Below are 12965 nucleotides of genomic sequence, written 5' to 3'. Positions count from 1 at the left end.
AACCAAGTCCGCCAGAGCTTATATTATATTTTTACATGCTGTGGAGCCATTTTTGGGAGCATTTCAAGTTGCTATACATCAATACAACCATTATAGCCCAAATTATAATAATATGTCTGCATTAAGTGCATAGTAATTACATACATTGCAAAAAAGTGCAATCAACTGCAAAAAAATTTAAAATAGTTTTTTTAACATACATTTCTAGTTAGACAAATTTAAGAGGCTTATCCCTCAAAACTGTAAATACAAAAACGTTGCACAAAATAGTTTCCCACCTAAGGAAATTTATTTTAAGTGTCTTCATAGTTTTATTTTTGAAATACACCAATTTTTATACACTGCAGGAAAAACGAAAATAAATATTATAGTGCAAACTTGCAAAAAAAACAGCATATGCATCAAAATAAACTATTTCCAGCAGCATCCCAGAAACGACACAGAAAGTCATAAAGTCAAACATAAATTTTAAAAACACAAATAGGCCCTGATGAGGCCCTGATGGTAAAAAACTACATTTCCGCAAAATGACGTCACTTCCGGTTTCAGGCAGGACATGACGGACATTCGAAAGTTCGCACTGATGCCTATTCCAACATAGGAAGTGTTATGAACAGCTGATTGGATCGGCAATGCGTGTTTCTGGAAAATTATGTTTGTGTTGCTGCAAGCGCTTTTTATGCAGTTTTTGCAAAGCTATATGTGGAAGGAAACCGTGACCTAGGACAAGCTGATGAAATAAAATGTAAGTACAACGGTTGCAGATCTACCGGGATTTAAAAATAGATACGCAAAACGTAGCGTGCCCGCTCCGATCGGTTTTAAAGGGTTAAAAACATCTACAAAAGCAGGGTGCAGTGAATTAATGATAAAAACAAGTTTGTAAAGACAAGATTAAAACAATATGACCAACAGCTGAGACATCAACAGACAAAAACTATGTGAATCATGGTCTGAGTGCTTTGTTTTGCCAAACACATTTGCTTTCCCAAGAGGAGCACTCTTTGTAGTCATTTTATTTACTTATTTATTCATATTTCATATTTTATTCATATTAATATCTGTGTGAATATTTTGCTGAAGCGGACAGGGTGTGAAAGACATGAGAAAAAGCAGAGGAATAGAAAAAGAAACGGAACAGACAGACACACTGGGTCTCTAACTGCTGCATCTGTAACAAAACACACTGAAACCGCACACAGCACCTGAGAGATTAACCCTCTCAGGCACAAATTAAGTTTTTTGTTGTTAATGCACAACCAAGTCCTGCAGTGGTACTTCTGAGTAAAAAAAACCTCATAAAATATGTATGTGGGGTAATCAGGTTGTTAGGTCTTAACTGTTGCAAATCTGCAACATCTGCCTGGAGAGGGTTAAACAAAAGTAGATACACAAATGAGCATTACAATTGCATTGTGTGTGTGTGTGTGTTACTTGAAAATAAGGATGAGAGACTGCAACACTGTTGTGAGACGTAATGATTAAAATGTAATCAAAAGGGGGGGGGGCACCCTACATGTGTGACTGATGTGTTGTCAGAGGAAGTGAGGGGAGGAGGAGGCTTAAAGTGATGTTTTAAATGCAGCCTGTTGACAGGCTGTGTTCTGAACATTTCATTTTGAAATATCTTCACAGAATGAGGTTCAGTCATTTAATGTGAAGCAACATTTTGAAATATACGGTCCCTCAAATTCAGAGTCTGAGTATGGACATATTATCCACCAAAAATCATCTAAATCACTTAGCTGATCAACCCGAAGGGATCATAGGCTCTGTAACCGATCAGCAAACTGTGTCTGAGTCACTTACATTGCAAGACGCATCCAAAACTGATCACATTTTAGATCTCAGAGTCAGATTGAGCAAGTTTATGATCTGTAATTTCTTATTTAAAATGTATTGTTCTTTCAAAACTATCCAAAATCTGTGAAAACTGAGACATTTGCAACATACTTGCCGTTTATAATAAAACTTTACGTTGATTAAGAGCAAATTTTTCCAATCCTCTAGGTTGTGGCAGTAACTTTTAAGCATCCAGCAGGTTGACAGTGACCTAGTTAGGTTTATGTACCCATTTATATAGAATTTTCAGTCAAATGGAAACCCTATGACAGATTGAGTTGAAGGGAAAAATATTCTATTTTTTCAAACTAATGTTCAGCATGTTGTTAGAGTGAATATTTAAATGTTGTCATTTTTATGCTTGCCAACTCTGATGAAAGGAACTCCACTGTCCTTCCCCCCAGATTCTCGAGGTTCTGGATGGGGGGGCTGTAATGTTTTATTGCAGTTACATCCTATCTGGAAGATCTGCTTCTTTTGATGTAAGCTTCCTGCATTTACGACCCTTTGGTCAGCAGGAGGTAACACACACACATTTTCACATAACACACACACACACACACACACATTCTTACAGAAGTTCACACATATACATACAATGCCCTTGTCTTAGAACCAAGGGGGCGTGGCTTTGTTCTGACGTGTTTTGTGTGAACTGTGTCTCAATAAAAGGGCAGCAAGGGAGGTCGTCGTCGAGGTCATTTTCGTGGTGGACACAGGACTCCCTTGCGCGAGTGATTGATCGATCGACTGTCTTGTTTTCTTCATGATGAATAAGTCTCTAGAATTAGCGGGGCTTGTGGAAACACAGACCCAAATGTGCCTATAATGCAGCCCAAGTAGTGACCTGGTGAATGTGAAACTAGAAATATATAAAGCAGCTACTCTGCTGTGAGACTCAGTTTTACCAGTAGATGGCAGAAGGCTGTAAATATGATTCATGCTCATTTCAAGCTTCACTGAGCAATTAAACAGGAGGCACTGTGCTTTTTCGGGAGATATAATACAGATGAAAGTACATTCTGAGTCACTTTTTCATGAGTTTGTGGTTTATCGCTAACAATTCAGCTTTGTGTTTTCATCTGAAACCATTGAGTGTGAGAGTATGAATGTTTCCCACGGCAAGGAGCAGTAAAAACAATGTGTTAAAATTAGCTGTAAAATAATGAGAGAACAAGGTTTACTCTAATCTTTTAATAATTAATTTAATTTAGAGCAACTTAAAATTTCACATATTGTGAAATGTCTTTGATTATTCAGTCAAGTTTAATTTTAAATTCGTATACATTTATAGATAGATATTTAAAGGATTAATAGAAGCTTCCTCTTTTAAAAAAAATTTTTCCAATAGCAAGGGATGCAGTTTTGAGGTTGAGTTCATTATAACAAATGAGAAAAGTCCAACTTTAACATATCAGTGTTCTCTTTCTGTCAACTCTGGTCTGAGATGCTGGGGGGGACCAGAATGACCTGCAGTGGCTGGACTGGTGGACAACATCTGGCTCTGTTTGAAAACAAACACACACATTTAGTTCAAACAACAAGAAAAATTATAAGCTTTGTAGTTCAATCAACACTTTCAATATCAACAGATCAGACACAAATCAGAGTGCTGACATCTGGAGCCCTTAGACCTGAAGAGTTTAGCTTTTATGTAATTACATTTAAAAGTCAAAGATTTGCTGCTCCTAGCTTCTCTCTCTCTTCCGTCCTCCCTGACAGAAGGTTTTTCAGACAGGCTGAGCAATCAGACTTAAAAAGAGGAACAATGATCACTTTTAGGTTTTAAACACAATCGCATAATTAATATGGGGCTGGGGTGGTAGAGTGCAGTCGTTAGCATAGTTGCCTTACTGCAAGAAGGTTCTGGGTAGCAATCTGCCAGATAGGGTGTTTTTGTGTGAGATTCCTCTGAGCACTCTGGCTTCCTCCAAAAGTCCAAAAACGTGCATGTTTGATTAATTGGTGATTCCTAATTGAATTTTTTGGTATGTTAGCTCTATGACAGCTTTGACGGAGACTAAATTGAATAACCAGTGCTCTGGAGAAAAGAGGAAAAAGGTCAGTAGAAGAAAGACAGAATATATATGTATATGAGAGAGAGGTGGACAGGTGAACATGAATGGAGTAAAAATAGTGAAAGTAAAAGAGTTTAAAAATCAGGGGGATAACAGGAGGAGAGAAGCTGCAGAGAGGCGTGTAAGACTGCAACTCTGCTTCCTGGTCCCAACTCTGGATTGTCATATTTTGGGGGGTTTAACAAATTTGGCCAGATTTCTAGAAATGAGGGCTGCTCCATCCAAAGTTAGATGTATGGCATTTAATAACTGTTAAAATAATGTATGTTTCCTGAGCAGAATATTTATACTAAATCTCAAGACAACATACCTGTGGTAACTCCTCAAAAAGTACCCCTAATCTGTTTATTCCAGGCTCAATATCTTTAGCTTTAAAATCCGCTTTTTGCATTTCAAAATAATCCTTCTTTATTTTACCCAGGGCCTTGGTGGTGACCCTTAATTCAAACAACCTTCTTCTAATTGGTTTCCGATGGCCAACAGAAGGTTTGAACAAAAACCTTGGTGGGGCATGAGACGTGAAATGTCTTAGCATAAAGAGTGGAAGAAAAAGTAAATACTGCTAGATTCTATCCAAAGTTATAACTAAAGAGCAGCTGTACCTCTGGTCCTCTTTGCTCTGATGGTTATCTGTCCAAAAATGATGCCTTCTGTTCTCACTGCTGAGTATGTTGTAACTTTATTGCAGTTTATTGTTTGATAAAAGCATTTTGGTTATTTTGTAAGTGATTTAAGTGTTAGTCACATGTTTAGTGAGAGCTGTTATTTATAGATTTAATTTTCATTTAACAGGTATTTTCATTAGAAAACTGCGTTTCCCAGAATCCTTTGTGGTAGACGAAAGTTACTCTGGGTTTTTTTTTAGCTAGCAAAGAAAGTTTTGAGAAGCCATTATATGTTACTCTTATGTCGAGAAGTTTATTTGTTGTACATTCCCCTTTTTGAAGCCTCATATAAAGACTATCGTTTCTACAACTGATGTCCGATCCATTTTTTGGCTAAGTGGATTCGCCACAACATTTTTTGGTGCGGTGCCGAAACCCGGGAGAAATGAGCGAACAGGACTTACGTGGAGCCGCTGCCGCCGAAGCTGCGGGAGTGGCGGATAACGAGCATCAGAGAGAAATGGAAAGAACAAAACGGAAACGTGGGACGATAAGAGGTGCTACCACACGACTTGTACATCAAATTGACTCTGAAATGGCTAAACCAAATCTGACCATCTGACCATCTGAGCACATTACTGGAAATGCTGTCGGCAAAGGAGCTCAGCTTGTATGCCTTAGATAGTGAAATAGAACGTAAAACAGCTCTGGATGACCTGGAAATGGAGATCGAAAGCTCAGAGGAATATAAGGAGCGCATCATCCTGTCCAAGAGCCGTGCACGGCGCATAATTAAGAGAAATGAGGATTGCCGCGAACGAGCCATGCATCAAAGGGTGAGTGACGCTAGCTCTGCTCATTCATTGGCACAGAGAGCATCGGTAAAGCTTCCTAAGCTGATCATTCACAAATATGATGGAGATGCCAGTTTGTGGCAGGAGTTTTGCTATGTGCCAGGGAGCTGGGATATAACAACAACACCTCATCCATGCTTAGGCACTACAGAGCTTTGCATGAGAATAGGGGGAACACCGATTGTGGAGCAAGACCAGGTGAGCCATCAAATGCCATGATAACATAGCATGCTGTAATGTTACTAAATGATATAACAATATTATACAACTGTTTTAAGTTACGTGTGTGATATTTATATTTGTGCTTTGTCTTTATTGTCTTTCCTGAGGAGAGCAATCTCAAATAGACGAAGACCTGGTTAGCATGGTGATTGAGGATTCCCAGCCATTTAGCACTGTGGAGGACAAAGGATTCAAAAGATTTGTTAAATCAATAAATCCTAGCTATGTTCTCCCCACTAAAAAGGTCATAAAAGCAGTGAAAATTTAGTTTTTACAGAATACAGAATCTTTGACCCAGAGTTCAAGCTCACTGCTGTAATATATCCTGTAATATGTGTAACGGAGCGAAGGTGATTTTATTTCCACAGTGTTTTTTTTAAAGGAGGGAAACCTTCCTCCAAACGGACAGAGCAGTGGAGCCGCCAAGGGAAAGCACACGAATTAAAAACTGTATAATTAAAATAATATAATTTATTATATTTAAATAGTTAAAAATGTAAAATGAATTAAAACGAATGGTTTAATTCATTCAAAAGGTTTTTAAAAATAAAAAAAACCTTTGTAGTATGCACAGTATGGTCTGTAGTATGCACAGACCATAACCACGTCACTTACCTCCACACTGATCGAATGCCCACCAAGCACAGTGGTTGTTATTCTTTAATCGTTTTCCCTTCTCCATCTGGTATCGGCCAGGCTCCTGAAACTTCAAGCCAGATGTGCTCTCCCCACAGTTTGCCTCCAGAAGAGAAGTGGAGGAGGCTCGTTCCAACCTACCTGTCAGCTGTAAGGTGGGGCAGTTGTGTGGTAGGTGGAGGAAGAGATCAGATTGGTCTTAGGGACAGAGCTCGACCCAGCCGCTAAACAAAGTTTGGTGCCCACCACAGCTCGTTCTGAGGTTCTGGACTGGATACATAACGCAAAATTTGCATGTCATCCAGGGAGAGCTAGGACAAGTTCACTAATTGAGACACCTAGTGGGACATCTTAGAGAAAGATGTCAGGGAGTATGTGGCTGCCTGTACAGTCTGTGCATGAAATAAGTCTAACACGCAATGGCCATCATGGACTAGTACAGCCTGTCCCCGTGCCACACTGTCCATAGTCACACATTGCATTGGATTTTGTCATAGGGCTGTCTGTATCATTAAGCAAAACCACTATTCTCACTATCATTGACAGATTTTCCAATGCTGCTAACTTTGTAGCATTAGATAAACTACCCACTACCACAGAAACTGCTAATATTCTGGTGATAAAGGTTTTTCAGTTACATGGCCTTCGACCGCGGTCCGCAGTTCAGGTCCCAGGCCTGGAAGGCTTTCTGCACTGACATTGGAGCCAAACCCTGCCTGGTTCTGGGTACCATCCCCAATCTGGTGGTCAGAGAGAAAGACTTAACCAAGAACTCAAAACCACACTCCGCTGTATGACCACCCATAATCCAGTTACTTGGTCCACTTACCTCCCCTGGGCAGAGTGTGCATATAAAACACCCACATCATCTGCTTCTGGTGGCTCTCCGTTTGAAGTCTCTCTAGGTTATCAGCCACCAAGGTTCCCGGAGCAGGAGGCAGTACTGGCGGTGCCCTCTATTCAACATCATGTACAGCGCAGTTGGCTGGTGTGGGATCGCACTGGGCAGGCTCTATTCAGGTCAGTTAACCATAAACTCAGATAGGCTGATCAACACCATTCAACCGTTCCAACATACACTACAGGACAAAATGGTTGGTTGGTGGGCAAAGGACATTGCTCTGCGAATGGAGACCCGCAAATGGTCACCACAATACATACTGAGTTTGACAGGATAATCAGTCCCTTTGCGGTGTGTCTGAAACTAGCAGCATCACTGCGAATTCATACCAATTTTCACATCTCATAGGTTTAGTCAGTGGCCAATAGTCCTTTGTCAAGCCCTATGACCCACCATCTCAATACAGACGATATACACCATGAGGTAAGAGGTTTGTAAAGAGCTCCTGGGTCTCATATTGAGATATCGGGTTTAACCCAACATCTCATCATTGAACAAATTTCTCAGTACAAGACCCATTGTTGGGTCATATCTAACATGATTTTGGTGTTTTGGGACCATAACACCCAACATGTCTAGTTCTTTAAGTATTTCCTAAAGAACTAGTCATATGCTTCTTACAATCACTGGAATGATTTCCAAAAAGAACTTGCCAAATCAATGTTTAACATCATTTTTGTATTTACGCTTTAATAAAACAAGATAAAACTGTCCACATATCTCAAATTTCTTTGTTTTATTTGAACATTTAATACACAGCTATCACTAAGTACTTTGATTTCTTCATGAAAAACAGAATGAACTTTGTTTGTCCTCAAGGATTTGTCAGTTACAGTAGTGTCCAAAATTAAACCTACATTTTTATTTCTCTGCAATTGTGAATGTTCTTCACTAGATCACGTAAGCATATAAAAATTAATAAAATAAAAACTGAAATGGCACACTGAATGAAACAATGAAATAATTTTGTGCTACTCCCAAAACTGTTGACCACGGCTGTGCTAATCCTCTTTTGTCACTCATTCTTTAATCTTTAAACATTGTTTGTAACAGACAAGTAAACCAGAAAGACAACAGTATGTTTGTGAAGGTTCTCAGTCATCCAGGTCATCGTAGTCAAAGGAGCTTGCAAAGAAAAGCGTCTGGACTTCTTTAAGTTGCTTGAAGACGTTTCACCTCTCATCCGAGAAGCTTCTTCAGTTCTAAGGTCAAATGGTGGAGAGTCCCAGATTTAAACCCAGTGGGAGTCCCCCAAAGAGGGACAAAAGGACCCCTGATGATCCTCTAATCACCTGAGCCAAGGTGTGAAAGCGGGTGTGGGTCCCAATCAGCCAAGGTTTTGGGTGAGCTCAAGTGAAACCTGGCCCCACCTTATGTGATTTCCTGAGGTCAGATGGCCCAGGATGTGAGTGGGCGTTAAGGCGTCTGGGGAGGGAACTCAAAACTGAATTATAGATGGCAGACAGTTGGTGTCGTAAACCACCGCCTCTGTTCTTAATCTGTTTATAATTAAAACAGGACTACAACAGTTCAAAATCAGGACTACTGAGGACTTAACCAAGACAGAACCAGAATCAGAACTAGATGATAGTAGCACTAAAATCATCATAGACCTGCACTACACTTATTTTTTAATTCTACCAAAGTCCACTATTTAGATTGAGAAAAGTTTATATAATTATTTAGCCTTGTTGTGCAAACAAGCTGCAAAACTTAATAAATATAGAATTTGAAAAATAACAAACCTAAAAAGAAACACTACGAGATACATGAGGACCTATGATACGGTGATACTTTTGGTAAACAACCATTTGACTAACATGTGTGTCTCACCTGCTCTTGTTCATCTCTGTTCCTCTCTCTCTTTGTGCTGACAATCAAGCCAAACACCAACATCATCAAATATACAGTTGAAAACAGATATTTACATACTCTTCAGATAAAAACACAAACACTTTTTTAATTGTAACATCAAATCAGACTAAATGTTTATATTTTTTTAGATTGATAAATATAAAAAATATTTGTTAACTTTAAGAGTAAAGACAGAAACTATCTGTATTTCTTAATTGTAAAGACTGTAACAACTGAAAATATGAAATAAACACACATGTAAGCTAAGACTCTCTAAAGAAACAGCATTGTTGTTGTTCGGCTTTTCACTTCGCCATTTGTTGATTCACTTGAAGAACAAGTAATGTAATATGGGTCAAGTGATCAGTTTGATATCAATCTTTCACCGTCATATTTACATTATTTGTACAGTATGAATGATTTTCTTTGGTACCTGGTCAAACTTCAGTTCCCCTCTGTCTGCCGGTCTCCACTTCTCCGAAAGCGCACTGGCAGGCAGCAGCTCCCCCCGCCCCCTCGTTCAGTCGCTTAGTGTCTGAGCTCGGATCATACCAATATTAGGGGGGATTTACGCACAGTCGTAAATTCTCACAGTGTGCACTATGTGCTTCGAATATTGTGTGTAGTTTTTGTTTTATACAGTTGTAAGTCAGGCATCTAACTATGAAAAATTACACTCCAAAAGACTTCTGAAAAAACAACCCGGGCTTAAGTCCAGTAAAAAAAAAAACCCCGCTCCGCCACTGATGCAGCCCCGATTGAATCTGAAACCACATGATCGGGCCTGATTTCCGATCACGTGATCGGATCTGGACATCCCTAATAAGGGGTAATGTAGTTGAATGTTGGTTGAATCAAGCAACTTAGTACAACCAATAGCTCAGAAAGATTTGAAGTAATAAAAGATGTTGAGTCAAATGAAAGCACCCAATATTCCACTATTGTATTTTGAATGACCCAGCATCTTGATATGTAGATTTATTTTTGACCCAATGCTTACATAGAAGGCCATATTTCTAAAAGTACTAGTTACCTGCTCCAGATCCAAATAATTATGAATAAAAATACTAAAATTAAAGTATTGTCAAAATCATTTTTTTCTATGTGTTGCTATTTAGTCCTGATAAATACAAGTCCACAGAACTGAAATATCTTTATTTTGTTTGACATTTAGAACACAGATACTAACAAATCCTTCATTTTTTTTAAAGCAGATTTAAATTTAGCAAAAACATAAAGAACTTTGTTTTTCCTTCAAGGGTGTCTTGAACTTTTTTTGTGACTCAGCCTTTAAGCTTTTTTTTTTTTTTTCGAACACAAAATTGAAATGATAAAAGCATAAACACTTTGAACATCTGTCCAGACGTGGCAACTGGATGTCCTGATCATCCATTGGAACTGTGACACCCATGTCTTCTGGCTATAACACAAAAGCAAAAAAGTAAAGACATTTAGGGCATGTGACCATTTCATATAACAAAGATGCTCACATGTAAATCAGTGTCTTCTCAATATGTCTTGTAAAGAAGGGAGGATCTGTGTATGGTTACTCAGTGAAATCTAACTAAAGCCATGAATGTTCCCAAAGATTTTAACTTTTATGTTTTAATTTGGTGTGAGTTAAGCCACATGCACACCAACAACAATTCATAGTCTCCACTACTTAATAATCTGACAGTTGATTACTTGCATCAGATTTCTTTATCCTGGTAAGCCAAATCCTAGCTTAATGTGCTAAGACGCGATCTCTTTCATGGCATGCATTTTTAATTTCTCTTTGCTATTTGGGCTGATTGGGACCTGATGAGTGTAAAAACAAAGAATTTACCAGATTTTTGTTTCTGAGAAAAATGAGACCCACTTATGAGGACATTTGTTTTACATTTTGATAGAACAGAGGCAGTATAATGTTCTCGTAAGTGGAATTGAGACCCTCGTAGAGCAAAATTTTGTATTTTTGTCTAGACAACCTAAAATGTGACGTCCACATATCGTTAGCTTCATAGCATAAGTGCCTAAGTCATTTTTTTGTGTTTTCGGAAAACAAGAAAAAACTAATTTTCTAAATATCACATGCATATTTTTAAATATCACATGCAATTTGACCAAAAAATGACTTAGGCACTTATGCTATGAAGCTAACGATATGTGGAAGCAAGGTCCTACAAGGCTAAAGAAAACATCTGCAATAGCCCATGATGCACCCAGAAAACTTGGATTCAGAACAACTACAACACAATGACCAGACTGACAGCACTCTCACCATCTTTTTTGGGCCTCAGAGAGAAGTCACTGTGGGTTCCTGCTTAAAAAGATACATCATGGAATTAAATTAAACATTAACCCCAGTACACTTAGTACATCTTGCAAGTTAAAGTTATACAAGCCATCGACTTGTCTAACTCATATATGCACAATTAAAACCAGTTTACTCCAACTTACCTCTGTGTGCAACGATCCCCTCTCAACTGATCCACTATCCTCTGACTTTGCTTTTTGGAAGGAACTCACCTCCTAAAGATTAAAAGACCATTTTAAAATTCAAGGGGCATATAGACAAGAACTGGATTTTTCTTCTCACTAAAAATAGCAAAATAGCATGTTTTCTCTATCACTTTGTTCAAAATATTTGGACCACTAAATTATGAAATATAAAGTAAATCACTCGACTGTCTTTCTCCACACAAACAGAACTTAAGAGGTTAGTACTTTGCCAACTGACTGATTACATCAGCTTTCCTTCATCAGTCAATACTGAACCTGATTACTAAATACTTATACAGAGAAAATGGATTGTTTTCTTGATGATTTTACCTTTCATTGTGTAATTATGTGTTAGCTCATGTGCAACTCCAATTAATCTTTACCACATTTAAAGTAGTTTAGTCCCACTAACCTCTTCTTTATGGTGGGTCTCCACACTCTTCTCACCCAATCCACAATCCTCTGACTTCCCTTTTTGCAAGTAAATCACATCCTAAAGAGCAAAATACAATTTTAAAATTCAAGTGGCATATAAGACCCCTATGACAAGACCATTGAGGGAACATGGTATCCCCTTGGCTTGCTGGCTGTATGTTAGGGTTTCTGCCAGTGGAGGAGAGGGTTTTTTCCTCTGTGCCTCCAGGTCGGGGAATGGCACCTGATCGTTGGGGCTTCTCTGCTTGGGGTCCTGCCCTCGCGACCCAGCCCCGGATAAGTGGAAGAAGATGGACGGATGGATGGATGATAGATGGAGTGGCTTTTTCTTCTTACTAAAAATGGCAAAATAGCACGGGTTTTCTCTATCACTATGTTCAAAATATTTGGGCCACTAAATGATGAAATATAAAGTAAATCACTGGAGTGTCTTTCTCCACAGAAACAGAATGTAAGAGGTTAGAATTCTCAATACTTTGCCATAGAGCTGGGCGATATAAGATTTTTTCATATCACAATATGTTTTTTTCATTTCAGGCGATAACGATATCTATCACGATATAAGCCAAATAACTATATTTGTAAGATTTAAATGTGCCGTTGCTCACAAGTAAAATGTGAAATAATCAGCAGCTTGTTTTTATTTAAATATTTATTTCCCATAATAAGTTCAACAGGGTAGATGTACTTAAGGAACATGAGACTTTTTCAGATAAATAAAGGCAAATATTGCAAACTACACAAAAGGCAGCCGCTAAAGCGTTTAAGTTTCAAAATAGAACAAACGAAACAGACTAAATTGTCAATTCCACTTAGAAACAAAATATTAATTCTAAAAATAAATCTTAGTTTGTTTTACAGAAGAACAGACAAAACTGACTAACTTTTGTCAATATCAAATAAACTGAGAACTAAAAGGAAATTCTCAATCTCTCCTTGTTGTATAGCTTAGCTTTTCAAACAGTTTTAACAGTTACTTTAGTCTGACAAAAGCCGAATGACGAATTAGCGCTTCCAGTCAGAGACTGAGGCTACGTCCACACGTACACGGGTA

General features: G+C 38.3%; 1 long non-coding RNA gene across 2 annotated transcripts; it reads right to left on the bottom strand.

The window, feature by feature from the left end:
* Nucleotides 1-9684: 9684 nt before the first annotated feature.
* LOC121813154 lies at nucleotides 9685-12451 on the bottom strand. Of its 2 annotated transcripts, XR_006053543.1 has the most exons (5): nucleotides 12135-12451; nucleotides 11889-11969; nucleotides 11435-11506; nucleotides 11256-11294; nucleotides 9685-10412 (listed from the first exon to the last, which is right to left on the bottom strand). It is a non-coding gene; the product is annotated as an uncharacterized LOC121813154 (long non-coding RNA). The 2 variants fall into 2 exon arrangements; XR_006053542.1 differs by having other exon boundaries at nucleotides 11889-12451.
* Nucleotides 12452-12965: the final 514 nt, after the last annotated feature.

Source organism: Haplochromis burtoni, unplaced genomic scaffold (genome assembly GCF_018398535.1).
Source record: "Haplochromis burtoni strain Fernald_Lab_line unplaced genomic scaffold, NCSU_Asbu1 Contig_1206, whole genome shotgun sequence".
In the NCBI taxonomy this organism is placed as follows: domain Eukaryota; kingdom Metazoa; phylum Chordata; class Actinopteri; order Cichliformes; family Cichlidae; genus Haplochromis; species Haplochromis burtoni.
This window is presented reverse-complemented; position numbering and strand designations above follow the sequence as displayed.